Genomic DNA, 14,506 nt, shown 5'->3' with positions numbered 1-14,506 from the left:
AGGTAAAACATTTAAAGATCTATTGTCATTCCAATCTGAGTGTTTGCAGACTAGTTTGCAGACGGCACAACAGTAGTGGTTTTGATCACCAACAACGACGAGACAGCCTATAGGGAGGAAGCGAGGACAAATTAAAATTAAAAACAGAAATACCTTATTTACATAAGTATTCAAACCCTTTGCTATGAGACTTGTAGAAACATCTCAAGGATGATCAATGGAAACAGGATGTACCTGAACTCAATTTCAGCTTGATTGGATTCTGTGGACCTGTTGTAAGTTAAATTGATGGACATGATTTGGAAAGGCACACACCTGTCTATAAGGTCCCACAGTTGACAGTGCATGTTAGAGCAAAAAACAAGTCATGAGGTCGAAGGAATTGTCCATAGAGCTCAGAGGCAAGATTGTGTCGAGGCACAGATCTGGGGAAGGGTACCAAAACATTTCTTCAGTATTGAAGATCCGTAAGAACACAGTGGCTTCTATCATTCTTAACCTTTCTGGCGCAAGTGTTCCGCTAGCGACCCACCTCGACAACATCCGGTGAAATTGCAGAGCGCCAAAATCAAAATACAGAAATAGTCTTAATAAACATTCATAAAAATACAAGTGTTATACATCGGCGTAAAGATTAACTTCTTGTTAATCCAGCCGCTTTGTCAGATTTCAAAAAGGCTTTACGGCGAAAGCATACCATGCGATTATCTGAGGACAGCGCCCCACAAAAGCATACAAACATTTTCCAACCAAGTAGAGGAGTCACGAAAGTCAGAAATAGCGATAAAATTAATCACTTACCTTTGAAGATCTTCATCTGGTTGCAGTCACAAGAGTCCCAGCTACACAATAAATGTTTGTTTTGTTCGATAAAGTCCCTCTTTATATCCCAAAATCTCAGTTTTGTTGGCGCGTTTTGTTCAGTAATCCACTGGCTCAAAGGCGGTCAAAACATGCAGACGAATTCATCCTATTAGTACCGGTAAAGTTCGTCGAAACATGTAAAACGATGTTTATAATTAATCCTCAGGTTGTCAATTGTTTAAATAATCAATAATATTTCAACCGGACAATAACATATTCAATACAAAGGAAAAACAACAAAGCTGTGCACACTCGGTCACTGCATGATTCTACAGTCATTTTTCAGAAAACAAGCCTAAAACAATGTCTAAAGACTGTTGACATCTAGTGGAAGCCATAGGAACTGCAATCTGGGTCCTAACCCATTACATACTGTATAGGCATTCAATTGAAAACTACCCACATCAAAACAATCCCACTTCCTGGATGGATTTTCCTCAGGTTTTTGCCTGCCATATCAGTTCTGTTATACCCACAGACATTATTTCTACAGTTTTGGACACTTTAGTGTTTTCTATCCAAATCTACCAATCATATGCATATCCTAGCTTCTGGGCCTGAGTAACAGGCAGTTTACTTTGGGCACGCTTCTCATCCAGACGTCGAAATACTGCCCCCAAGCCCTAAGAAGTTTTAAACGGAAGAAGTTTGGAACCACCAAGACTCTTCCTAGAGCTGGCCGCCCAGCCAAACTGAGCAATCGGGGGAAAAGGGCCTTGGTCAGGGAGGTGACCAAGGACCCTGTGGTCACTCTAACAGAGCTCCAGAGTTCCTCTGTGGAGATGGGGGAACCTTCCAGAAGGACAACCATATCTGCAGCACCACCAATCAGGCCTTTATGGTAAAGTGACCAGACGGAAGCCATTTCTCAATAAAAGGCACATGACAGCCTGCTTGGAGTTTGCCAAAAGGCACCTAAAGGACTATCAAATCATGAGAAATAATATTCTCTGGTCTGATGAAACCAAGAGTGAACTCTTTGGCCTGAATGCCAAGCATCACATCTGGCGGAAACCATCCCTACGATGAAGCATGGTGGTGGCAGCATCATGCTGTGGGGATGTTTTTCAGCGGCAGGGACTGGGAGACTAGTCAGGATTGAGGGAAAGATAAACAGAGCAAAGTACAGAGAGATCCTTGATGAAAACCAGCTCCAGAGTGCACAGCCAAGACAATGCAGGAGTGGTTTCGGGACAAGCCTCTGAATGTCCTTGAGTTGCCCAGCCAGAGCCCGGACATGAACCCAATCTAACATCTCTGGAGAGACCTGAAAATAGCTGTGCAGCGACACTCCCCATCCAACCTGACATCTTGAGAGGATCTGCAGAGAAGAATGGGAGAGGTCTCCAAATACAGGTATGCCAAGCTTGTAGCGTCATACCAAACAAGACTCAAGGCTGTAATCGCTGCCAAAGGTGCTTCAACAAAGTACTGAGTAAAGGGTTTGAAGACTTATGTAAATGTGCTATTTGTGTTTTTTTAATAAAAAATTCAAAAAAATACATTTTGCTTTGTCACTATGGGGTATTGTGATGTCATTGTGATGTCACTATGGGGTATTGTGATGTCACTATGGGGTATTGTGATGTCATTATGGGGTATTGTGTTGTTACTATGGGGTATTGTGATGTCACTATGGGGTATTGTGTGTCGATTGATGAGGACATTGTTTTTATTTAATCCCTTTTATAATAAGGCTGTAAGGTAACAAAATGTGGTAAAAGTCTAAGGTTCTGAATACTTTCCTAATGCACTGTATGTTTGTTCCAAGCTGCAGATCAAGTCCAGAGTTTTGGTTTCACGTTCAGGCCAACAATAGAGGAACTCCGTGATAACTATTGTCTCCATCCTGTCAGGTCTAGCTTGACATTGACCTTTTTCCAATTAGAACATCAGGAGGAATGAAGTCAGGCTACCCTCCTGCTCTCTGCTTCTCTCTATAGAGTTTGGTGTTCTTTTAGAACACAGTTTGGTGTTCTTTTAGAACACAGTTTGGTGTTCTTTTAGAACACAGTTTGGTCTTCTTTTAGAACACAGTTTGGTGTTCTTTTAGAACACAGTTTGGTGTTCTTTTAGAACACAGTTTGGTGTTCTTTTAGAACATAGTTTGGTGTTCTTTAAGAACACAGTTTGGTGTTCTTTTAGAACACAGTTTGGTCTTCTTTTAGAACACAGTTTGGTCTTCTTTTAGAACACAGTTTGGTCTTCTTTTAGAACACAGTTTGGTCTTCTTTTAGAACACAGTTTGGTCTTCTTTTAGAACACAGTTTGGTGTTCTTTTAGAACACAGTTTGGTCTTCTTTTAGAACACGGTTTGGTGTTCTTTCAGAACACAGTTTGGTGTTCTTTAAGAACACAGTTTGGTGTTCTTTTAGAACACGGTTTGGTGTTCTTTTAGAACACAGTTTGGTGTTCTTTAAGAACACAGTTTGGTGTTCTTTTAGAACACAGTTTGGTGTTCTTTTAGAACACAGTTTGGTGTTCTTTAAGAACACAGTTTGGTGTTCTTTAAGAACACAGTTTGGTGTTCTTTTAGAACACAGTTTGGTGTTCTTTTAGAACACAGTTTGGTGTTCTTTAAGAACACAGTTTGGTGTTCTTTTAGAACACAGTTTGGTGTTCTTTTAGAACACAGTTTGGTCTTCTTTTAGAACACAGTTTGGTCTTCTTTTAGAACACAGTTTGGTCTTCTTTTAGAACACAGTTTGGTATTCTTTTAGAACACAGTTTGGTCTTCTTTTAGAACACAGTTTGGTGTTCTTTTAGAACACAGTTTGGTGTTCTTTTAGAACACAGTTTGGTGTTCTTTAAGAACACAGTTTGGTGTTCTTTTAGAACACAGTTTGGTGTTCTTTTAGAACACAGTTTGGTGTTCTTTTAGAACACAGTTTGGTCTTCTTTTAGAACACAGTTTGGTCTTCTTTTAGAACACAGTTTGGTGTTCTTTTAGAACACAGTTTGGTGTTCTTTTAGAACATAGTTTGGTGTTCTTTAAGAACACAGTTTGGTGTTCTTTTAGAACACAGTTTGGTCTTCTTTTAGAACACAGTTTGGTCTTCTTTTAGAACACAGTTTGGTCTTCTTTTAGAACACAGTTTGGTCTTCTTTTAGAACACAGTTTGGTCTTCTTTTAGAACACAGTTTGGTGTTCTTTTAGAACACAGTTTGGTCTTCTTTTAGAACACGGTTTGGTGTTCTTTCAGAACACAGTTTGGTGTTCTTTAAGAACACAGTTTGGTGTTCTTTTAGAACACGGTTTGGTGTTCTTTTAGAACACAGTTTGGTGTTCTTTCAGAACACAGTTTGGTGTTCTTTTAGAACACAGTTTGGTGTTCTTTTAGAACACAGTTTGGTGTTCTTTAAGAACACAGTTTGGTGTTCTTTAAGAACACAGTTTGGTGTTCTTTTAGAACACAGTTTGGTGTTCTTTTAGAACACAGTTTGGTGTTCTTTAAGAACACAGTTTGGTGTTCTTTTAGAACACAGTTTGGTGTTCTTTTAGAACACAGTTTGGTCTTCTTTTAGAACACAGTTTGGTCTTCTTTTAGAACACAGTTTGGTCTTCTTTTAGAACACAGTTTGGTCTTCTTTTAGAACACAGTTTGGTCTTCTTTTAGAACACAGTTTGGTGTTCTTTTAGAACACAGTTTGGTGTTCTTTTAGAACACAGTTTGGTGTTCTTTAAGAACACAGTTTGGTGTTCTTTTAGAACACAGTTTGGTGTTCTTTTAGAACACAGTTTGGTGTTCTTTTAGAACACAGTTTGGTCTTCTTTTAGAACACAGTTTGGTCTTCTTTTAGAACACAGTTTGGTGTTCTTTTAGAACACAGTTTGGTCTTCTTTTAGAACACAGTTTGGTCTTCTTTTAGAACACAGTTTGGTCTTCTTTTAGAACACAGTTTGGTGTTCTTTTAGAACACAGTTTGGTGTTCTTTTAGAACACAGTTTGGTGTTCTTTAAGAACACAGTTTGGTGTTCTTTTAGAACACAGTTTGGTGTTCTTTAAGAACACAGTTTGGTGTTCTTTTAGAACACAGTTTGGTCTTCTTTTAGAACACAGTTTGGTCTTCTTTTAGAACACAGTTTGGTGTTCTTTTAGGACACAGTTTGGTCTTCTTTTAGAACACAGTTTCGTCTTCTTTTAGAACAGAGGATTCCTGTTCCTTTATGCCGGAATCAAAACAGCATTGGTTTCTCTATGTGTCAGTGTGTGTGTCAGTGTGTGTGTGTGTGCGTGTGTGTGTGTGTGTGTGTGTGTGTCAGTGTGTGTGTGCGTTTGTATGTATGTGTACCCCTTTTATTAATAGAGAAGGGGAGAGAATGCAGGAGGATCAATCCTTGTCTGAGTGTTGATACCTTCTATTCAGTCTCCTGCTGTTGGTTTTGAGTGGAGACTAAAGACTGTAAAGACTGTCCGTCCTTTGGGACACGACCCATGTTTTCTCCAAACAGCAACTGTCTTCCATCAGGTCTGGATGCAGTAAAACCACGGTACTTCCCAGACATGTAAACACTAGTGGTAACTTATTAACTCATTGTTTACCGTGGTGTAAGTGAGCCGTAAATTCTCACAGGCTCATGTTTGCTGTGTTGAGATTGCTTTAGAGAATAGCCAGCAGCGAGTGATGACCTCTTCGTTTTGGCCAAGTGACAGATCGCCTGTGATGGTGTGTGTGTGTGTGTGTGTGTGTGTGTCCATGTTCAGGTTTATACAATCCCAGGCCACCACACAGTCAAGGTCGTAAAGGCTTTAAAATGTGACAAAAATCTCAGGTAGTCCAAAATCAACAGAACACCATTCAAACTCAGTCCAGGAGAATAATGTCCGCGCTGCTGGAGGATTGTCCAACATAGCCGATGCCACCACCGGTCGGTTGTTCATCTGCCATTGCTTGTTCATTCGTTCCTCGTCATCCGTTGTCCGTTAACAAGCATCTGTGGCAGCCGGTCCATGGTCCTGTCCAGCACAGGCCACAGAGTGGGGAGGAACATACAGGGAGCCATTCTGAACGGACACAGTGGACCACACTCACACGAGGCAGCAGGTAGCCTAGTGGTTAGTGTGTTGGACTTGTAACTGAAAGGTTGCAAGATTGAATCCCCAAGCTGACAAGGTAAAAAATATGTTGTTCTGCCCCTGAACAAGGCAGTTAACCCACTGTTCCTAGGCTGTCATTGAAAATAAGAATTTGTTCTTTAACTGACTTGTCTAGTTAAAATAAATAAAATAAATGTATGGTCACCCTCTGGTTGCAAGGTCATTGGCGGCTGGGTGTGACTTGGTAGCAGTCATTGGCGGCTGGGTGTGTGTTGGCAGCAGTCATTGGCGGCTGGGTGTGACTTGGCAGCAGTCATTGGCGGCTGGGTGTGACTTGGCAGCAGTCATTGGCGGCTGGGTGTGACTTGGCAGCAGTCATTGGCGGCTGGGTGTGTGTTGGCAGCAGTCATTGGCGGCTGGGTGTGACTTGGCAGCAGTCATTGGCGGCTGGGTGTGACTTGGCAGCAGTCATTGGCGGCTGGGTGTGACTTGGCAGCAGTCATTGGCGGCTGGGTGTGACTTGGCAGCAGTCATTGGCGGCTGGGTGTGACTTGGCAGCAGTCATTGGCGGCTGGGTGTGACTTGGCAGCAGTCATTGGCGGCTGGGTGTGACTTGGCAGCAGTTTGGCAGATGTCTTCTTCCGCCGCGCCAGACTTCTTTTGGTTTTATGTCAAACTACACTCCAATAAGGTGTATTGTCGCCACCAACTGGATGGGGGTAAAACATAAACAAAAGAAACGCAAACTCCATACGGAGAAGGGAACATTTACATGACTCCACACACCACAAAAAAAGATATAAATTCCCACTCTTCAGTTCTTCAAAAACTCAAAGACCTTACTCAGGCTTGGGGCCTGCGAGGGTGAGACCAGAAAAGTTCAGCTGCAGAAACAATGATATCAATCTTTCTTAACTTCCTTTCAACTTGTGGAGTTTCCGTTTCTCACCATAAAATGTATTTCTTCACATGAATAATTTCTGTGTCCTGCTGTTGATATTCAAGCTATGGTGTAGGCTCCAGTAGGCCTTACCGGTCTTCACTATCACCGGACCTTCAGAGATACTCCATCTTTCCACCCACGTAGGAGACTCTCTCAACTGCCCTGATTTTAGCAAACTCAGTCTCGTTCACCCTTCACGGGCACTCCAAGGACTGCGCTTTATGCTCTCCTCCACAGGTGCAACATTTTGCACCTGGTCTATTCTCTCTTACCGAACATGTGAAATCTCCTTCTTAGTGATCTTTCCCACACATCCCACATCTCGGCTTCTCCAGTCTGCAGACACTTCTTACATCTGCAGACACTTTCTGACACGTCCAAACATTTTACAGCAAGAACATTGTAAAGGCCGGTTTACAAAAGCATCCAACGGGAGAATACACATATCCCAGCAGGACTCCACATCACAAAACACTAGAACAGACAAACTCTTCTCTTTCCTGCCATTGACTATACTATTTATCCTACGTGCGTCGACCACTCCTGGAATTTCCTTTAATAGAGCAATTTCAACATCCTCCAAGACTCCAGAAATGACTCCCTTGACAGGTGGTAGTACTCCACAGTTTAAAGCATGATACATCATACCAGGCAACTCAATTGATATCCAATATAAGTTTTTTTCTGATCCTCAGAAACAGTGGGGACTGTGGAGACACAAACACAGGCACAGACACATGCATACACACATGATAACATACACACTATATACACGTACACATGGATTTTGTGTTGGAAGATATTGGGGCTCCCTGGGTAGCGCAGTGGCCAAAGGCACTGCATCTCAGTGCTAGAGGCATCACTACAGACCCTGGTTCAATTCCAGGCAGTTTCATAACCAGCCGTGATTGGGCGGCGCACAATTGACCCAGCATCATCCGGGTTAGAGTTTGACCATCATTATAAATAAGAATTTGTTCTTAACTGACTTGCCTAGTTAAATAAAGGTTCAATAAATAATACATACGTTGTAGCAGAGTAGTGGCCTGAGGGCACACACTTAATGTATATCTGCTTTAACTATGCTGGACTCCAGGACGAGTAGCTGCTGCCTTGGCAGGAACTAATGGAGATCCATAATAAACCCCCAGGAAGAGTAGCTGCTGCCTTGGCAGGAACTAATGGAGATCCATAATAAACCCCCAGGAAGAGTAGCTGCTGCCTTGGCAGGAACTAATGGGGATCCATAATAAACACCAGGAAGAGTAGCTGCTGCCTTGGCAGGAACTAATGGAGATCCATAATAAACCCCAGGAAGAGTAGCTGCTGCCTTGGCAGGAACTAATGGAGATCCATAATAAACCCCAGGAAGAGTAGCTGCTGCCTTGGCAGGAACTAATGGAGATCCATAATAAACTCCAGGAAGAGTAGCTGCTGTCTTGGCAGGAACTAATGGAGATCTATAATAAACCCCAGGAAGAGTAGCTGCTGCCTTGGCAGGAACTAATGGAGATCTATAATAAACCCCAGGAAGAGTAGCTGCTGCCTCGGCAGGAACTACTGGAGATCCATAATAAACCCCAGGAAGAGTAGCTGCTGCCTTGGCAGGAACTAATGGAGATCCATACTAAACCCCAGGAAGAGTAGCTGCTGCCTTGGCAGGAACTAACGGGGATCCATAATAAATACAAATACAAAAACTCACTTCTCGTGATCTTCATTGATTTTACTTTACACAAGTTTTTCTCCATCAGCCAGACTGGAGCTGAAATCTCTGTTAGCTGTGTGTTAGCTTGTTAAAACTTCTTATGGCTGAAGGGGCAGTATTGAGTAGCTTGGATGAAAGGTGCCCATTTCAAACGGCCTACTCCTCAGTCATAGTTCCTAATATTTGCATATTATTATTAGTATTGGAAAGAAAACACTCTAAAGTTTCTAAAACTGTTTGAATTATGTCTGTGAGATTAACAGAACTCATATTGGCAGGCAAAATCCTGAGTTGAAATCAAAACAGGAAGTCAGAAATCTGAGCTTGTCTGTATTCACCAGAGTCCCTTAAGAAATCCACTTGAGTTATGAATGATGTTGCACTGCCTAGGGGTTCCAATAGATGTCAGCAATCAATAGAAATTCCAATGAGAATCAGTCAGGTGTCCATCAAGCAGCCATGTCCTGATCATGCCTTTTCTTCATGCAAGGCACTGACGTTCCATTGCTCACGCAGACAAGAAGGACTACTCCGGTTGGAACTTTATTGAAGCTATATGTTAAAAACATCCTACTGATTGATTTAGTACTTAGTTTGAAATGTTTCTTCGACCGGGAATATCACATTGTGAAGTTTTTGTCCGATATAACGCTGACCAGAATTAGCGTTTGGATATGTAAACCAGACACGCTAACAAAAGAAGGTATTTGGACATAAATAACGGATTTTTTCGAACAAAACAAACATTTATTGTGGACCTGGGATTGCTGGTGTGCTTTCTGATCTAGATCATCAAAGGTAATGGAATATTTATCATGTATTTTATTGTTTATAGTGACGCCATCTTTGCAGCTGTGGTATGCTACTATTGAGCGCCGTCTCAGATTATAGCGTGCAATTATTTTTCCGTAAAGTTTTTTTGAAATCTGACAAAGCGGTTGCATTAAGGAGAGGTATATCTATAATTCAATGTGTATAACTTGTATTATCATCTATATTTATGATGAGTATTCATGTTGAAACGATGGGCTATGCAAAGTCACTTGATGTTTTTGCATTTAGTGAATCTTGTAGCCTCAAAGTAAACTCTGATTTTTTGATATAAATATGAATTTAATCAAACAAAACATGCATGTATTGTGTAATATGAAGTCCTATGAGTGTCATCTGATGAAAATAATCGAACGTTAGTGATTCATTTTATCTCTATTCTGGTTTTTGTGAAGCTATCTTTAGCTGGGAAAATAGGCTGTGATTATTTTTGGTTTTGTGGTGACCTAACATAATTGTTTGTAGTGCTTTCGCTGAAAAGCCTATTTGAAATCGGACACTTTGGTGATATTAACAACAATATTACCTTTAAAATGATATAAGACACATGAATGTCTGAGGAATTTTAATTATGAGATTTCTGGTTTTTGAATTTGGCGCCCTGCACTTGGACTGGCTGTTGTCATATCGGTCCCGTTACCGGGACTGCAGCCATAAGAAGTTAATTCAATCAGGACCAGGTGTGGCAGACCTGGGCCAACTCAGTCACCAAAGAGACCAGCGAAGAGGAAGCAGTCTACAATAAATCCATGAGTAAACACACAGTACATGAAGGGAGAGGCTCAGCAAACCGTAGAAAATAATGATACAGTTATTTAAGGCACACAATCTCAATTAAAAGCCACTGCAAACCAAATGTAAACATTAAAATGCTAAAAGGGCTGATCTCCAATCTGAGGAAAATAACAGGGAGGGCAGCATGTGACGTGTGTACTTCTGAGTGTGTGTGTGTACTTCTGAGTGTTTGTGTGTGTGTGTGTGTGTGTGTGTGTGTGTGTGTGTACTTCTGTGTATGTGTGTGTGTGTGTGTGTGTGTGTGTGTGTGTGTGTGTGTGTGTGTGTGTGTGTGTGTGTGTGTGTGTGTGTGTGTGTGTGTGTGTACTTCTGTGTATGTGTGTGTGTGTGTGTGTGTGTGTGTGTGTGTACTGTGTCTGGATGGGTTCTTGACAGGTGGCGCCGGCCGCTCCATTTGATCAGATCTCCCGTTGGAGAGAGATTAGTTAATGCTCGTGAAACATTGCGTCACATTAGTCATTGGACTCAGCTTGATTAGATAAAACCTGAACTCACTTCATGAGCTGCTGAAGGACCTAACTATGGGTCAGAAAAACAACCATTTGGCTGGGTGAGGATCATACAAACTAACACATCTCCCAGAGTTATGTTCGACCACTGTGGCCTTTGGCAGTGGGGTGAAAACACATTGGATTCAGATCAGATTAAAACCCGCTGCGTGGCATGTAAACACAGAGATGATATCCTCTTTATAGCTTGTTTACGTTGGGCCATTAGCTCACAGGGCTATCACTGCTGTTGTTCTCAGCCTTGGCTCTGTAAACTCTATCTGGGTATGGTAATTGATTACTTTATCCTTCCCACTCAGCCCTAAGCACAAGCTCTGAAGTCAGGAACGCACACGTTTAAGATTCCAACTCATTTAGATGGTGACTGGAGAGCCAAGGGTTCCTAGTGTATTGCTGCTGCTAATGAGGCTGAGTCCACACACACACACACACACACACACACACACACACACACACACACACACACACACACACACACACACACACACACACACACACACACACACACACACACACACACACACACACACACACACACACACACACACACACACACACACACACACACACACACACACACACACACATCCCTCTAACTGTGATGTAATTGAGGCTCTGTGAAGCTGAAGTACAAAGTGTTTCAGGAGTGATGTCACCGGACCTAGATTAGGCCTAATCTTCTAGTGTGTAATGTTGTTGCAGTCCGGCCAAGTCCTACACTGCTCTGCTTATCTTGGCCGGCCCTGCAATAGAATCCCTGGTGTTAGGAGGGTCCTGCAGTAGACTACCTGGTGATAGGAGGGTCCTGCAGTAGACTACCTGGTGTTAGGATGGTCCTGCAGTAGACTACCTGGTGATAGGAAGGTCCTGCAGTAGACTACCTGGTGATAGGAGGGTCCTGCAATAGAATCCCTGGTGTTAGGATGGTCCTGCAGTAGACTACCTGGTGATAGGAAGGTCCTGCAGTAGACTACCTGGTGATAGGAGGGTCCTGCAATAGAATCCCTGGTGTTAGGATGGTCCTGCAGTAGACTACCTGGTGTTAGGAGGGTCCTGCAGTAGACTACCTGGTGATAGGAGGGTCCTGCAGTAGAATCCCTGGTGATAGGAGGGTCCTGCAATAGAATCCCTGGTGTTAGGAGGGTCCTGCAGTAGAATCCCTGGTGATAGGAGGGTCCTGCAATAGAATCCCTGGTGTTAGGAGGGTCCTGCAGTAGAATCCCTGGTGTTAGGAGGGTCCTGCAGTAGAATCCCTGGTGTTAGGAGGGTCCTGCAGTAGACTACCTGGTGATAGGAGGGTCCTGCAATAGAATCCCTGGTGTTAGGATGGTCCTGCAGTAGACTACCTGGTGATAGGAGGGTCCTGCAGTAGAATCCCTGGTGATAGGATGGTCCTGCAGTAGACTACCTGGTGATAGGAGGGTCCTGCAGTAGAATCCCTGGTGATAGGAGGGTCCTGCAGTAGACTACCTGGTGATAGGAGGGTCCTGCAGTAGAATCCCTGGTGATAGGAGGGTCCTGCAGTAGACTACCTGGTGATAGGAGGGTCCTGCAGTAGAATCCCTGGTGTTAGGATGGTCCTGCAGTAGACTACCTGGTGATAGGAGGGTCCTGCAGTAGAATCCCTGGTGTTAGGATGGTCCTGCAGTAGACTACCTGGTGATAGGAGGGTCCTGCAGTAGAATCCCTGGTGATAGGAGGGTCCTGCAGTAGACTACCTGGTGATAGGAGGGTCCTGCAGTAGAATCGCTGGTGATAGGAGGGTCCTGCAGTAGAATCCCTGGTGATAGGAGGGTCCTGCAGTAGAATCCCTGGTGATAGGAGGGTCCTGCAGTAGAATCCCTGGTGATAGGAGGGTCCTGCAGTAGAATCCCTGGTGATAGGAGGGTCCTGCAGTAGAATCCCTGGTGATAGGAGGGTCCTGCAGTAGAATCCCTGGTGATAGGAGGGTCCTGCAGTAGAATCCCTGGTGATAGGAGGGTCCTGCAGTAGACTACCTGGTGATAGGAGGGCCCTGCAGTAGACTACCTGGTGATAGGAGAGCATTATCCTCCAACTGCGTCCCGACCCGACCTGACTGAGTCAGTGTCTGTTGGTGTCTGTGTCTGTTGTTGTCTGTCAATGTCTGTCGATGTCTGTGTCTGTCGATGTCTGTTGGTATCTGTGTCTGTCGGTATCTGTGTCTGTCGGTATCTGTGTCTGTCGGTATCTGTGTCTGTCGGTATCTGTGTCTGTCGGTATCTGTGTTGTTGGTGTCTGTGTCTGTGTTGTTGGTGTCTGTGTCTGTGTTGTCAGTGTCTGTCGGTGTTTGTTGGTGTCTGTGTCTGTTGGTGTCTGTGTGTGTTGGTGTCTGTCGGTGTCTGTGTCTGTTGGTGTCCGTTCTCCTGCATCTTGACCACTCTCAAACCCCTGAGAAGGAGAGACAGACACCACAGAGGCCAAACACATGGTTAGTGGATAGTATAGTTACTAGAACATGAAAGACATTCTTCAGGACAAAGGATATATCTATTAGAGAATGATGAGATTTGTCCAATTAGAATTTCCTGTAACTGAGTAATTGTGATTCAGATTAGGTGTAATGTCATGTGATACAATTGGACTAATTGATATTCAGGTTGCAGATGCGTGATGGGTTCCCATTGGCTGTGTGTGTTGGCTAGGAAAGTGTTTATCCACAGACTCCTGGTAGACCCAGAGTAGTGATGGAACAGACTCCTAGTAGACCCAGAGTAGTGATGGAACAGACCCAGAGTAGTGATGGAACAGACTCCTAGTAGACCCAGAGTAGTGATGGAACAGACTCTTAGTAGACACAGAGTAGTGATGGAACAGACCCAGAGTAGTGATGGAACAGACTCCTAGTAGACCCAGAGTAGTGATGGAACAGACTCCTAGTAGACCCAGAGTAGTGATGGAACAGACCCAGAGTAGTGATGGAACAGACTCCTAGTAGACCCAGAGTAGTGATGGAACAGACTCCTAGTAGACCCAGAGTAGTGATGGAACAGACTCTTAGTAGACCCAGAGTAGTGATGGAACAGACCCAGAGTAGTGATGGAACAGACTCAGAGTAGTGATGGAACAGACTCCTCGTAGACCCAGAGTAGTGATGGAACAGACTCTTAGTAGACCCAGAGTAGTGATGGAACAGACTCTTAGTAGACCCAGAGTAGTGATGGAACAGACCCAGAGTAGTGATGGAACAGACTCCTAGTAGACCCAGAGTAGTGATGGAACAGACTCCTAGTAGACCCAGAGTAGTGATGGAACAGACTCTTAGTAGACCCAGAGTAGTGATGGAACAGACCCAGAGTAGTGATGGAACAGACTCCTAGTAGACCCAGAGTAGTGATGGAACAGACTCCTAGTAGACCCAGAGTAGTGATGGAACAGACTCCTGGTAGACCCAGAGTAGTGATGGAACAGACACCTAGTAGGCCCAGAGTAGTGATGGAACAGACTCCTGGTAGACCCAGAGTAGTGATGGAACAGACACCTAGTAGACCCAGAGTAGTGATGGAACAGACACCTAGTAGACCCAGAGTAGTGATGGAACATACACCTAGTAGACCCAGAGTAGTATGGGACAGACTCCTGGTAGACCCAGGGTAGTGATGGAACAGACCCAGAGTAGTGATGGAACAGACTCCTGGTAGACCCAGAGTAGTAATGGAACATACTCCTAGTAGACCCAGAGTAGTGATGGAACAGACTCCTAGTAGACCCAGAGTAGTGATGGGACAGACTCCTAGTAGACCCAGAGTAGTGATGGAACAGACTCCTAGTAGACCCAGAGTAGTGATGGAACAGACTC

Source organism: Salvelinus alpinus, chromosome 34 (assembly GCF_045679555.1).
Source record: "Salvelinus alpinus chromosome 34, SLU_Salpinus.1, whole genome shotgun sequence".
NCBI classification, from domain to species: Eukaryota; Metazoa; Chordata; class Actinopteri; order Salmoniformes; family Salmonidae; genus Salvelinus; species Salvelinus alpinus.
Note: the sequence above shows the minus strand (reverse complement) of the source record.